This window comes from Priapulus caudatus, unplaced genomic scaffold, assembly GCF_000485595.1.
Source record: "Priapulus caudatus unplaced genomic scaffold, Priapulus_caudatus-5.0.1 Scaffold1597, whole genome shotgun sequence".
NCBI lineage: Eukaryota > Metazoa > Priapulida > Priapulimorpha > Priapulimorphida > Priapulidae > Priapulus > Priapulus caudatus.
Genome location: NW_014578658.1, coordinates 54,529 through 66,586, shown reverse-complemented (window position 1 = coordinate 66,586; position 12,058 = coordinate 54,529).

Sequence of the window (12,058 nt, the reverse complement as noted above, 5' to 3'; positions counted from 1 at the left end):
AAAATAGAGATATCCAAACAAAAGATTCGTATTCAGCATGAAAAACCACTCTAGAAAAAGTTATTTGGCCCTTTTTCCTCAAAAATGCCTACTGGACTTTCTTTTCCTGAAATATGAACCAGTCTAATACCCGTATAAAATATCCGTTACGATTACGGCCGAACCACTTGAGAAAGAATTTTAGATAGAACAACAAAACAATTTTAGATAGAACAATAAAACAATTTAAGATGCAAAAGTGAACTATATGAGACCGCGGAGATAAAAAAAGGCAACAACATTTTTGAAATGAAAGAAGACACCCCCCAAACAAAAAACCATGGCCGGAAGAAATTACTCCACCGGGGGAGCTCCTCGGGGAACAGATGCGGGAACATCCGATGCCAGTCAGCCTCGGGGCTCGGGGACGAGGATAGGCGGCCTGTCGTCGTCAGGATGGTCCCAGTTCTCCTCGGCCTCCCAGTTGCCGTCGTCCCACCGATCGGCTAGATGGGCGTGGAGCTCGTCGGCCAGCTCCTCGCCGTCCCACCGATCGCCCTCGTTCCCCTGCGCGTTGTCGTGCTGGCCGGGAGTCTCCCAGCGCCAGAACGGAATGTTATCGGCCAGGTTGGCGCGGAGGTTGCGATGAATGAACTCATCGATGAGGTCATGGAGGGCCTGATGGGCGTCCTCGTGATGCGCGATGCCATTCATGTTGGCGAGGATGTTGTCGTGCATGAACCGGCAGATGAGTTCGCAGAGGTCCTCGGGGGCGTCGTCGTGGGCGTTGCCGTCGTGGTCGTGGTCATGCGGTGGCGGCGGTCTCGCGGTCCCGACAACGGCCTGCAGGGGTCGATCGGGCGTGGCGAGCGGCGGCCAGCTGTCTCGCCGACGGTGACGGACGGTCGCTGGAATCGCCTCGGGGGTCGACGGCGTTGTCACTGACGGCGCGGTCGGTGGCGGCAGCGAGCAGGTGCGCCCGGCGAGGAGCACCCAGGAGACGACCGACGCCAGCAGGTATCGCGCCGCGTGTTCCAACCCCATCACTCTATGAAGACGGTGATTACATAGTGGATGAAGGCAACAGCAGTAGAAGCGGTAGAATGCGTTACCCGCGTGGACCGGCTACCGCATATGCGAACCGCTGAAAATAAAACCGCAAAAGACTGAACAACCGTAAAAAGGTACCTAAACGTGCGTTAATATATATATATATATATACCTATATAGCGGTATACCAACACCGCGACTACATGAGCTACCGAGGCGCGCGAGACTCCTAGGTCTTCGTGACACGAACGTGCGACGCGTACTATAGCTACGGTATGCTCTAAGATAATAGTGTTAGTGGTGACGACGAAGTGTCACCATTTCGACGCCCTCCGAATCATCGCTCGTCTGCAGGGGATGGTCTAGCGGTTTTGGGATGTTCGGCGGCGGTTGTGGTGTGCGGGAGGCGGTGGGCTGAGGATGGCCGGAAAAGAACGGTGTGGAGGCGGCAGCGACAGCGTGACCAGCGAAGTCAAATGTAGGGTTGGTGACCGGCATGATCGTGCAGAATAGCGGTTGACGGCGGCATAAGATCGGTAGAAAATGCGGCGGTGCGCACCAATAATATAGAACAGCGCCTATGGCCAGCGCTATGATGGCATAAAGAAGAACCTGATGCCACTGGATGGCTGCGGTGGAGGAATGGGATGGAACTCGCCTTGTTACATCGTCTATACGAACCACTCGTGGGCTAGGCAGCATAAAAAACACATATATATATATATAGGGCCTATATATATATTATCGACCAGACCGACCAGATGTCGACAACCTTTGTCTTGACAAAAAAAGTTCAACAAAAAGATGACCTCTAGATCTGGTGGAGGTTTTAATAAAAAAGTAGCTAAAAGTTTTTAAGTCACAAAAATATTTATTCAATGGTAAATAGTACAAATTTAATAAACATCATCATCAGACACATTAGAATAAAGAATATATAAATCGTAATTTAAAATATCATTGATTTCTAATGAGTCAGTCACATATATGTATGGCCCAGTCACACATACGCGACGCACAGCCCGCGCATTGAAAAAAATGGAAAATAAGATCAGTGCGTCGTTGTGCACCCAACTTTTGTCAGGATTTGGGAGAAGCTAGCGAGTTGACAACGAATGCACAGCGTGTTGCTAGCGCGCTGCGCGTATACAGGGCGCATACAGAGCGTATACAGGGCGCACATGTTAAAAAAATCCAACGAATGCACAGCGTGTTGCTAGCGCACGGAATGAATGGTCCGCGCATTCAACGCACAGCCAGCGAACGGCAGCGGTCATGCATGCTGTGGCAATGAGCTTGACGGTCTCGGGCTGCTGCTGCATCGTGCTCACGAGAACTTGGAAACGGTTGGCCAGGATGCCGAAGGCATTTTCTACGACCCTCCTGGCTCGGGAAAGCCGGTAGTTCAAGATGCTCTCCGGCCGCGTCATACCCCGGAGGCTGTACGGCTTCATCATGTTGGGTCGTAGGGCGAAGGCATCGTCGCCTGACGAAGAAGTAGGGAACATCCTGGTTGTCGTTGGGAAGAGGATCGTGATCAGGGGACCCCTATACCATCTTCAACGCATTCATTCAGCTCAGAGGCATTGTAGATCTGAGCGAATGCTGATTCTATACCGCCGATGTCTGCCCAGATGAACTTGTAATCAGCATCCACGAGCGCCATGAGGACAACGGAGAAGAACCCTTTCTAGTTGTAGTATAGGGAACCACTGTTTGGAGGACACTTGCAGTTGACGTGCTTGCCGTCAAGTGCACCACAGGTACGAGGGAAGTTCCACCTCTCCGTTAACTTGTCAGATATGGCACGCCATTCCTCAGGAGTGGTGGGACACTTCATCACCTCATCCTTGTACTCATCGATGATGGCCTGGCACACTTCTGGGATGAGCAGGGATATGGTGTTGTGAGGCACCCTCCACCCANTCGTGCTGACTCTGCGCGCATGCGCAGCGGCCAGCCCCCTTCCCCCCCCCGCCGCCGGCTCTCTCAGCGCCACTCTGTCTGTATTCTGTAACACCGCAACTGATGCTGGTAGGCGCCGCACATCAGCGATTGTGTCTCCGTCGCCCACGGCTCGGTCGCCGAACGCTTTCGTCAGAGCTGGTCGCAGCAGCGCGCCTGTACTTCCGCTGCCTCCAGCGACCGCATGGCTCGGTTTGTCACACCGATGATTGAAGTGTACGCGGCCGCAGACCCCGCGCAAGTTGGCCGAGGCAGACGAGCGGGTCTGCGAGAGTCCTTGTCAGCACGCTCCATTGTTTAACTGTTCGATCCACCGCGTGCTCAAAGTACGTTAGACGTGGCGTGTTGTGCAGTGCTGTCGAAGCAGCCAATGTACGTCAGATTTAGCTAGCGCCACCTGTAGGTATGTTATTAGACAAACAATAGGTATCCCGCTTCATCTGTTCTTATCTAGCTATTATATCTGTCTGTCTGTCTGTCTGTCCGTCTGTTTGTCTGTCTATCTATATATGTGCCTTCATGTCTTTATCTCTTAATTTATCTATCGATCGATATATCTATTTATCTATATATCTATCTATCTATCTATCTATACAGAGATAGATATAATATTGATATATATTTATCTATTTACCTAATATAATAATATAAAAATAATATATATAATACTATAATATACTATAACGTGCTGTGTACTGCTGCGCGCGCAGTGAGTGCCGTGCATGCGTGCGCCTGCGTCTGTTCCGTGATACTCCGCGTGTGTGTATTAGCATGCCTACGTGCTGAGGGTACTCACTAGGCGATATCTGCGCAGAGCAGCCCAGCGCCGCTGAAGTGAGGCACTGCCCGGCAACGCTACTATTCCGCCGCATAATGGTCAACATCTTCCGGCCGCCCGTGCTGCGTTGTCTTCCCTTGTGTGTTCACCTGTCTCCCTGTGTGTTCACCTGCCTTCTTGCGTGCTTCCACCTGCCTTCCTGGGGTGTTCACTGCCTCCCTGGCGCGTGTGTTTCAACCTTGTCTTCCTTGTGTGTGTCACTGTCGTTCTTGCCGTGCTGTTCACCTGCCCTTCTTGCTGTGATATCGGCCTGCCTTCTTGGTTGTGTTTGCCTGCCTTCTTTGTCGTGTTCGCCTGCCTTCCTGTGTGCTTCAACCTGCCTTCTTTTGTGTGTTCGCCTGCCTTCCTGCTGTGTTCACCTGTCTTCCTTGTGTTTCACCTGCGCCTTTCTTGCTGTAGTTCGCCTAGCCTTCTTGTGTGTTTCGCCTTGCCTTCCTGTGTGTTTCACCTATCTTCTTGTGTGTTCACCTTGCGCTTCTTGTGTGTTCGCCTGCTTTGGTTGTCTCGCCTGCCTTCTTGCTGATTGTTCACCTGCCTCCTTGTGTGTTCGCCTGCCTTCTTGTGTGTTCGCCTGCCTTCTTGTGTCGTTCGCCTGCCTTCCTGGTGCTGTTCACCTGCCCTTCTTGTGTGTTCTCACCGCTGTCGTCTCTGTGGTGTTCACCTGCCTTCTTGTTGCTGTTTTTTTTTTTCCGCCCGCCTGCCATTCTTGTGTGTTCGCCTTGCCCGTCCTGTGTTGATTCACCTGTCCTTCTTGTTTTCCACACTGCTCTTCTTTGTGTGATTTCACTAGCCTTCTTGTGTTCGCTTTCGCCTGCCTTCCTGCCTGTGGTTCACCTGTCTTCTTGTGTGTTCACCTGCCCTTCTTGCTGCTGTTCGCCTGCCTTCTTGCTTTGTGTTCGCCTGCCCTTCTTGTGTGTTCGGCGCCTTGCCTTCCTGTGTGTTCACCTGCCCATTCTTGCGTGCTTCAGCCTGTTCTCTTGTGGTGTTCACCTGCCTCTTGCCTTGTTTCGCCTGCCTTTCTCTTGTGTGTTCGCTTGCCTTTCCTGATTGGCTGTTCACATGCCTTCTTGTGGTGTTCACCTGCCTTTCCTAGTGTGTTCAACCTGCCTTACTGTGGTGATCACGTGCTCTGTAAACGCTCCCTGGTTTCCCTGCTTCCGTGCTTCCTGCTGGCCTGCCTTTGTGTTCCGCTTCCTTCCTGTGATATCTCACCCGTTGCTCTGTAATTTCCTGTTTCTGCAGCCTTCCTGTGTGATCGCGCTGCAGTTTCCGCGTGTTCCCTGGTGCCCTCCTTGTGTTGATTGGCGCGCAGCTGCAAACGTGATCAAATGCAGCAGTACACTCAGGATACCACTGCCCACTATGCTGCCACTATTTTTAAACGTGGGCGCGACGCTCCCGGCGCGAATAAATACCAGCCGAATGGTAGTTTCGTTAGATAAAACAGCGTATGCATTTTGAAAGCATGTTAATACTGCATTGGGCGCGCACAAATCCTGCGTACTATTTCGTATTACTATTATTTATCAAATTGTTCATGAAATAACGTCGGATTTTTTAATATCTTTGCAACCCCTAACCCTAACCCTATTCCAAAATCTTATTACATAGGGCATACGTAGTAACACGTGGCTGCTTGAACTGGACTGTAGTAAAACAGCGTTACAAATTGCTAACGGAAATCTACCTTGTGGCACGTGCGTGATTGAGGCGAGAGCGAGAGCCACCATTCTGAACACACAGCACCACCACACACACACACACACACACACACACCACACACACACCACACACACACACACACATACGCACACACACACGCACGCACGCACACCACTCTGGCTCACATGTGCTACACCGCACACACGCACGCACTCACACACGCGCGCATACGCACGCACACCACACACCACACACCGCACGCACACACCACACGCACACACACAACACAACACAACACCACGCACCGCGTCGACACACACACGCCACACACACGCGACGGTGATCCTCCCGTCGCTATAATTATACTCCTATTATAAGATATGATAGCTATAAGCATAATCTTGGTTGATCTATAACTACCACTTCTCATGGTAAACAACACTCGTGTAAGCCAGCACTTACCATATGTATTTACTTCTCATGCCTCATTGATCGCTGCCTACTTGTCAGTTTAGATTTTCGATCATTTGCACACACCATTTACTCTGATATACTGAGGCAATTTCATTCGCTCCGCCGTTGACCGTATGTGCCGTCCAGGCAGCGCACCCCACACATCCTCCGCACAACCGGTTTATAAAGCCCCATACACGATAGACTACCATTTTCATCGTCGCAAGCCATTAATTTTGTACTTTAAATCTGCCAACAAATGTCACAGAGTGTTTTCAAAACCAGTATAATGCATTTAAAGCAAAATATAGCTTGTTTACTTGCCAGATAATTTTTTCCATGTAGGTCCTAGAATTTTACACTCTGAACATCAGGACAGCTAACATTCTATCATCAGCTGGGCAGCCTCACACACTACTACGAACGTGATATGAGAGTGAGAGTCGGAGAGTGAAGATGAGAAGAGACAGCGCCAGGACCGATAGCAAGAATGCACGAGAGCAGCGAGCAGGAGAGTGGAAACCGGAAGAGACAGAGCCAGGAGGTTTAGCAAGAATGACTTCAGAGCAGTGAGAGAGAGCCATGTGAAGGAAAGGACAGAAGCAGGACCGCCCATAGTCAAGAATGGAGCGGAAAAAACGGCGGGCAGCAGGAGAGCAGACGCTGAATGAGAAGAGACAGAGCACGGAGATAGCAAGAATGAGAGCACGTGAGAGAGCAGTGAATGGAAGAGACAGAGCAGGCAGATTAACAAAGGAATGCAGAGGAAGCAGGAGAAGAGAGCAGCTGAAGAAGAAGACAGAGCAGGAGATAGCAATAGAATGATGGAGAAGTGAAGGCAAAGAGGCATCAGAGCAGACGATTAGCAAGAAATGAGACGAGCAGGACGGGAGAGTTGAAGCAGCAAGAGGACAGCAGCAGCGAGATAGCAAGAATGAGAGAGCAGGATGAGAGAGTGCAAGGAAGGCAGGACAGAGCAGAAGATAGCAAGAATGCAGAGAGCAGGAGAACGAGAGATTGAAGGAAGGAGACAGAGGCAGGAGCATTAAAAAGGAATGAGAGAGCAGCTCGAGAGAGAGAGTGAAGCGAAAGAGACAGAGCAGGAGCCTACTGCAAGATAATGAGAGAGCTGTGAAGGAAGGGCAGACAAGAGCAGGCAGCATAGCAGAGAGCATGAGCGAGAGCAGTGAGGCGAGACGTGAATGGAATGAGACAGAGGCAGGGTAGATAGCCCAAGAGATTGAGAGAGCAGCGCAGACAGAAGTGAAGCCAGAGACAGAAGCAGGAAGATAGCAAGAATGAGAGAGCAGGCTAGGAGAGGTGAAGGACGAGACAAGAGCAGGAGGAATTAGCAGCAATTGAGGAGGAGCAGGAGGTCAGAGTGAACGGAAGGAGACAGAGCAAGGAGCGATAGCAAGAATGAATCGAGTAGCAGGAGGCGGAGAGGTCGAAGGAAGAGGACAGAGCAGAGAGATAGCAAGAGAGTGACGAGGAGCAGGAGAGAGCATCAGATACCGGTTATGATGAGGAAAGAAGACAGAGCAGGGAGATAAGCAAGAAATAGAGAGACGCCAGGACGAGCCAGAGAGAGCCGAAGAGACAGAGCGGGAGATAGCAAGAATTAGAGAAGAGCACATGAGCGAGTGAAGAGTGAAGGAAGAGACAGAAGCAGGAGATCAGCCAACGATGATTGAGAGCAGCGAAGACGAGACGTGAAGGAGAGGACCAGAGTGCCAGGAGCATTTCAAGATATGAGAGCAGCCAAAAGGAGGGGAGACCCAGCTGAAGCGAAGCAGACAGAGCAGGAGATAGCAAAGAATGAGCAGCAGCAGAAGTGCATGAGTGTAGAAAGCAGAGACCAGAAGGCAGGACGATTAGCAAGCATTTGAGAGACGCCTGAATGGAAGAGACAGAGCGCAGGAGATAGCAAGAATGAGAGTAGCAGGAGGAGAGAAGCTGAAGGAGAGACAAGGGTGTGTGGGCGGATAGCCAAGACATGAGAGATGCGCGGAAGAAGAGAAAAGGGCAATGCAGCATGATGCGACGCAGAAGTTGACGGCTGCCGCATTGCCAGTGAGCGGTGCGTGCGTGCGTCGTGTGAAGGGTGGGATGCGAGTTTGAGCGTGAGAGTAGGCGCTATGCCGAGACTACGAGAGAGACCAGAAGCTGTGTGACACGGCAAGTTGTCCTGTGACTTCTGTTCCTCCGCTACGGACATTAGTGTCTGTTGGCAATCCAGATCCGGAACAACAGCACAAAACTAAGTCGTCCGGTTAGTTTCACGAACACTCAGTGTGTGCTACGATATGTTAGTGCCTACTGCGTGAGAGTTCCCTCCCGAAGAAGGGGGGGGGGGGGTTGTCCGCTATTCATATATTATTACACAGCATCCGACTCCACACCCGCATCCGAATTACACAGCATCCGCGTGAAATTAAAGTTAACCGAGTTTCTATGGACTGTTTACCTCAGCGGTAATCTTGCCGCTCCTTTACGGGCATGCAGACGAAGCAGGCACAAGCGTTTCTTTTCGATCTAAACCATATAACATATATCTTACTATAAATTGGAGATTTTCTGTGTGTGTGTATGCGTTTCCGGCTATACGTTTCCGCACCGCTCAACGGATCCTCTCCAAACTTGGTACGAACATTCTACAGATCATGACACGTTGCATGGGCTACTTATTTTTTTCCAGTTTCATTTTTTTTCACATTCCCCGTTCAAAAACATTAAAATAGTGGGAAATTTTTGCATGGCAACGTCACAACAACAAGAAAATACGACGACACCTATCGGATCTTATGTGTTAATTTTTTTAATTTAATTTTATTAATTAATTTATTTTTAGTTTTGACAACCTAACGGGGATGGACGGGTATGGCTAGTTTCCCTAATTTAGAACAAACCCACGCATAGCTGTAGTGTTACCCGTGTCAATCTCTGCCATTCTTACAGAGGAACACCTAAAAGAAATGACCTTCAGCGACACTGGACTGTCCGCCGGCGACGAGCTCGGACGTAACGTTACCATGGAAACGACGCCCATCACGACGCGCTCCCCGCTGCACTGCGCCGCCATGTGTCTCGAATTCGCGCCCTGCTTCAGTTACATCTGGATAGAAGGTGTGGTCGATAACTGCGATCTGATGACGGCGACCGGTAGCGTCGGTCCGCGCACCATCCCAGCAGGTGGCAGATACTACCGTCAGTGATTAATACATTATATGATACTATACTATATACTAAACCATACCACTCTCTGCTGTGTTATGCTATACTCTCGCTCTAATCTACTTTACCCTACACCTATTCTAGCTCCATGCACTCTGTTCTACTTCTACTCTACTCTACTCTACTCTACTCTACTCTACTCTACCACTACTCTATATCTACCTCTGCTCTACCACTACTCTACCTCTATCACTACTCTATCTCTGCTCTACCACTACTCTATCTCTGCTCTAACCACTGGATCTACTCCTACTGCTAACCAGCTACCTATCTCTGTTCAACCTGGCTCTAACCACTGGATTCTACTCTAAGCTCTACCACTACCATCCTCTGCTGCTATCTCTGTTTCAACCCTCTACTCTACTCTACATCTATCTCTGTTACCTCTTACTCTACACTAACTCTATCTCTGTTCAACCTCGTGCTCTAATCCAGCTGATCTACTGCTACTCTAGACCACTAACTCTTATCTCTGCTCTATCTCTGTTCAACCTGTACTGCTACCCACTACTCTACACCTCTGTTCAACCACTCTGCTCTACCACTACTCTCTACCACTGATCTACTCTACTCTACCTACCACTACTTCTATCTCTGCTCTACGCACACTCTACCGACTGATGCTACTCTACTATCTACCACTACTCTATGGCTCTTCTGTTCTACCTCTGTTCAACCTCTACTCTACACTACTCTACCTCTGTTCAACCTCTACTCTATACTCACTTAGACTCTACCCACTGTCTACTCTACTCATACCTGCTACCACTACTCTATCTCTGTTCAACCTCTACCACTACTCTATCACTGTTCTACCACTACTCTACCACTACACTACCACTACTCTACCTCCACTCCACTCCACTCCACTCAACTGCCATTACGAGTTACCAGAGTGATTAAAAACTCAATTGTTTGCATCCCTTCGGACGCTATATATATACTATTACTAATACTTCATAATTACCTAATTATAGTACGTATATTATAGCTGCTATATAATATATATAATTATAGTATTATTATATATTACTACGGTATACTATATTCAATATACTTATCATGAAAGCAAACTAATGCGATCTCCCTCTCGATGATTATTATTCTATACTCCGAAGCATGTTGAAGCAATGTAAACTTATATATACAAATATCATATATACTAATATATATATATATAGATATATATATATATTAACATATATGTATATATATAACGAGTAGTACACGGTAGATATTATACTAAATATATAAACAGTAAATATTATTAGTATACAGTTATTTATATATATATTATATAATATATATAATATATATAATATTTATATATATATATATATACTGCGTTCACAACGGTAACACGGCACTAGTCTGTACCGCGTACCTTTAGTTGTGCTAAGTTCTGGTAAACATGCGTTTTTTTTTTTTTTTTTTTTTTTTTTTTTTTTTTTTTTTTTTTTTTTTTTTTTTTTTTTTTTTTTTTTTTTTTGTTTTTTGTTTGTTTTTTTTTTTTTTTTTTTTTTTTTTTTGTTTCGCACACAAACGAAGATACACGAGATGTCAGCTTAGCTAGCAGGTATAGAATAGACTGGGTAACCGGTCGACAGTCCACACCTCCCTAACGTCGCTGCAGCGAACGGTAGCGCATCTTAGTTCACACGACAATCATACGCGGCCAGCGTGGTGCCGAATATACGCGGCTTAGTTGGCGCGGAATATGATTCCGCGCTAAGCAAGCCGGAGCAATCGCGGCTAAGCAAGCCGCGTATATTTTAGCGTGTGAACGCAACTAAACTCCTCGTGTGAACGCAGCAATATATATACAGTATATTTATATATATAAGCGAGAAACACGGTAGAGCCCTACTACTATACCGCGTCCAGCAAGAACGCGAATTGAAACGTGATAATTTTGTATGGTTTATCATGTCGTTCAAACCTCAACCATATATTTATGCCGCCATACCACGACCGCGCATTGTCTCCTATCGAATTATTTGGACCACCGAATTATTGCGTTATAAATGAGTTGCACTCAGTGGCGGATCCAGGGGGGGGGGCAGGGGGCGGTCGCACCCCCTAGAATTTTCAGGGCAAGGGTATTTTAGCGTAACACCCTCCCCTCTCGGGCGCTTCGCCCCCCCTAGAATTCACTTCTGGTTCCGCTTCTGACATTACTCTCTCGACTTATACGAAATTTCATATACTCAGTGTCAGCTCTGGTGTCGAGGCTCAAGGGACGAATGAAATTCAATTCGAACAATTTTGAACAGATATTTACTCCATTGGCTGTGTAAGCGTTTTTAAGTGTAATAGAATCACTTCAGTGTGCGTGAACTGTGATCAAGGCCCCATGGCCGCAAAACTGGTATTTTGGAATAAATCAGTTAATTAAATCATAATTTACATTCTATCTATCTATATATTTATTAATACATCGCTATGTACCCGCCTACCAGTAGTTCGCCAGATATCGCCTTTGTCAGTTTGTTATGTTGCCTAGCCCACGAATAAATTATATATACCTATAGGTATACATATTATACGTATTATACCATAGGTATATATAATTTATTCATTTATTTATTTATATCGTCTATACGAACCACTCGTATAAGGTGCGCTGCGAAGATGCCTGCCCGATAGGTGTCTCCTACGTCTGGAGCTTTACACCTCACGTCGGCAGCAGCGTGCAGACGCTATCGTGGGACGTCGACACGGATGGCGGTCGCACTGCCGACACGCTCACCGTACGTGCGGGCGTGCTCGCAGCCGGCGACGCATACACGTTCAGCGTCGCCGTCACGGACGCGTCGGCGCAGACATCGACGCTGCAGCGAGACGTCGTCGTCGCTGCGCCGCCGGCAGGTGGCAGCT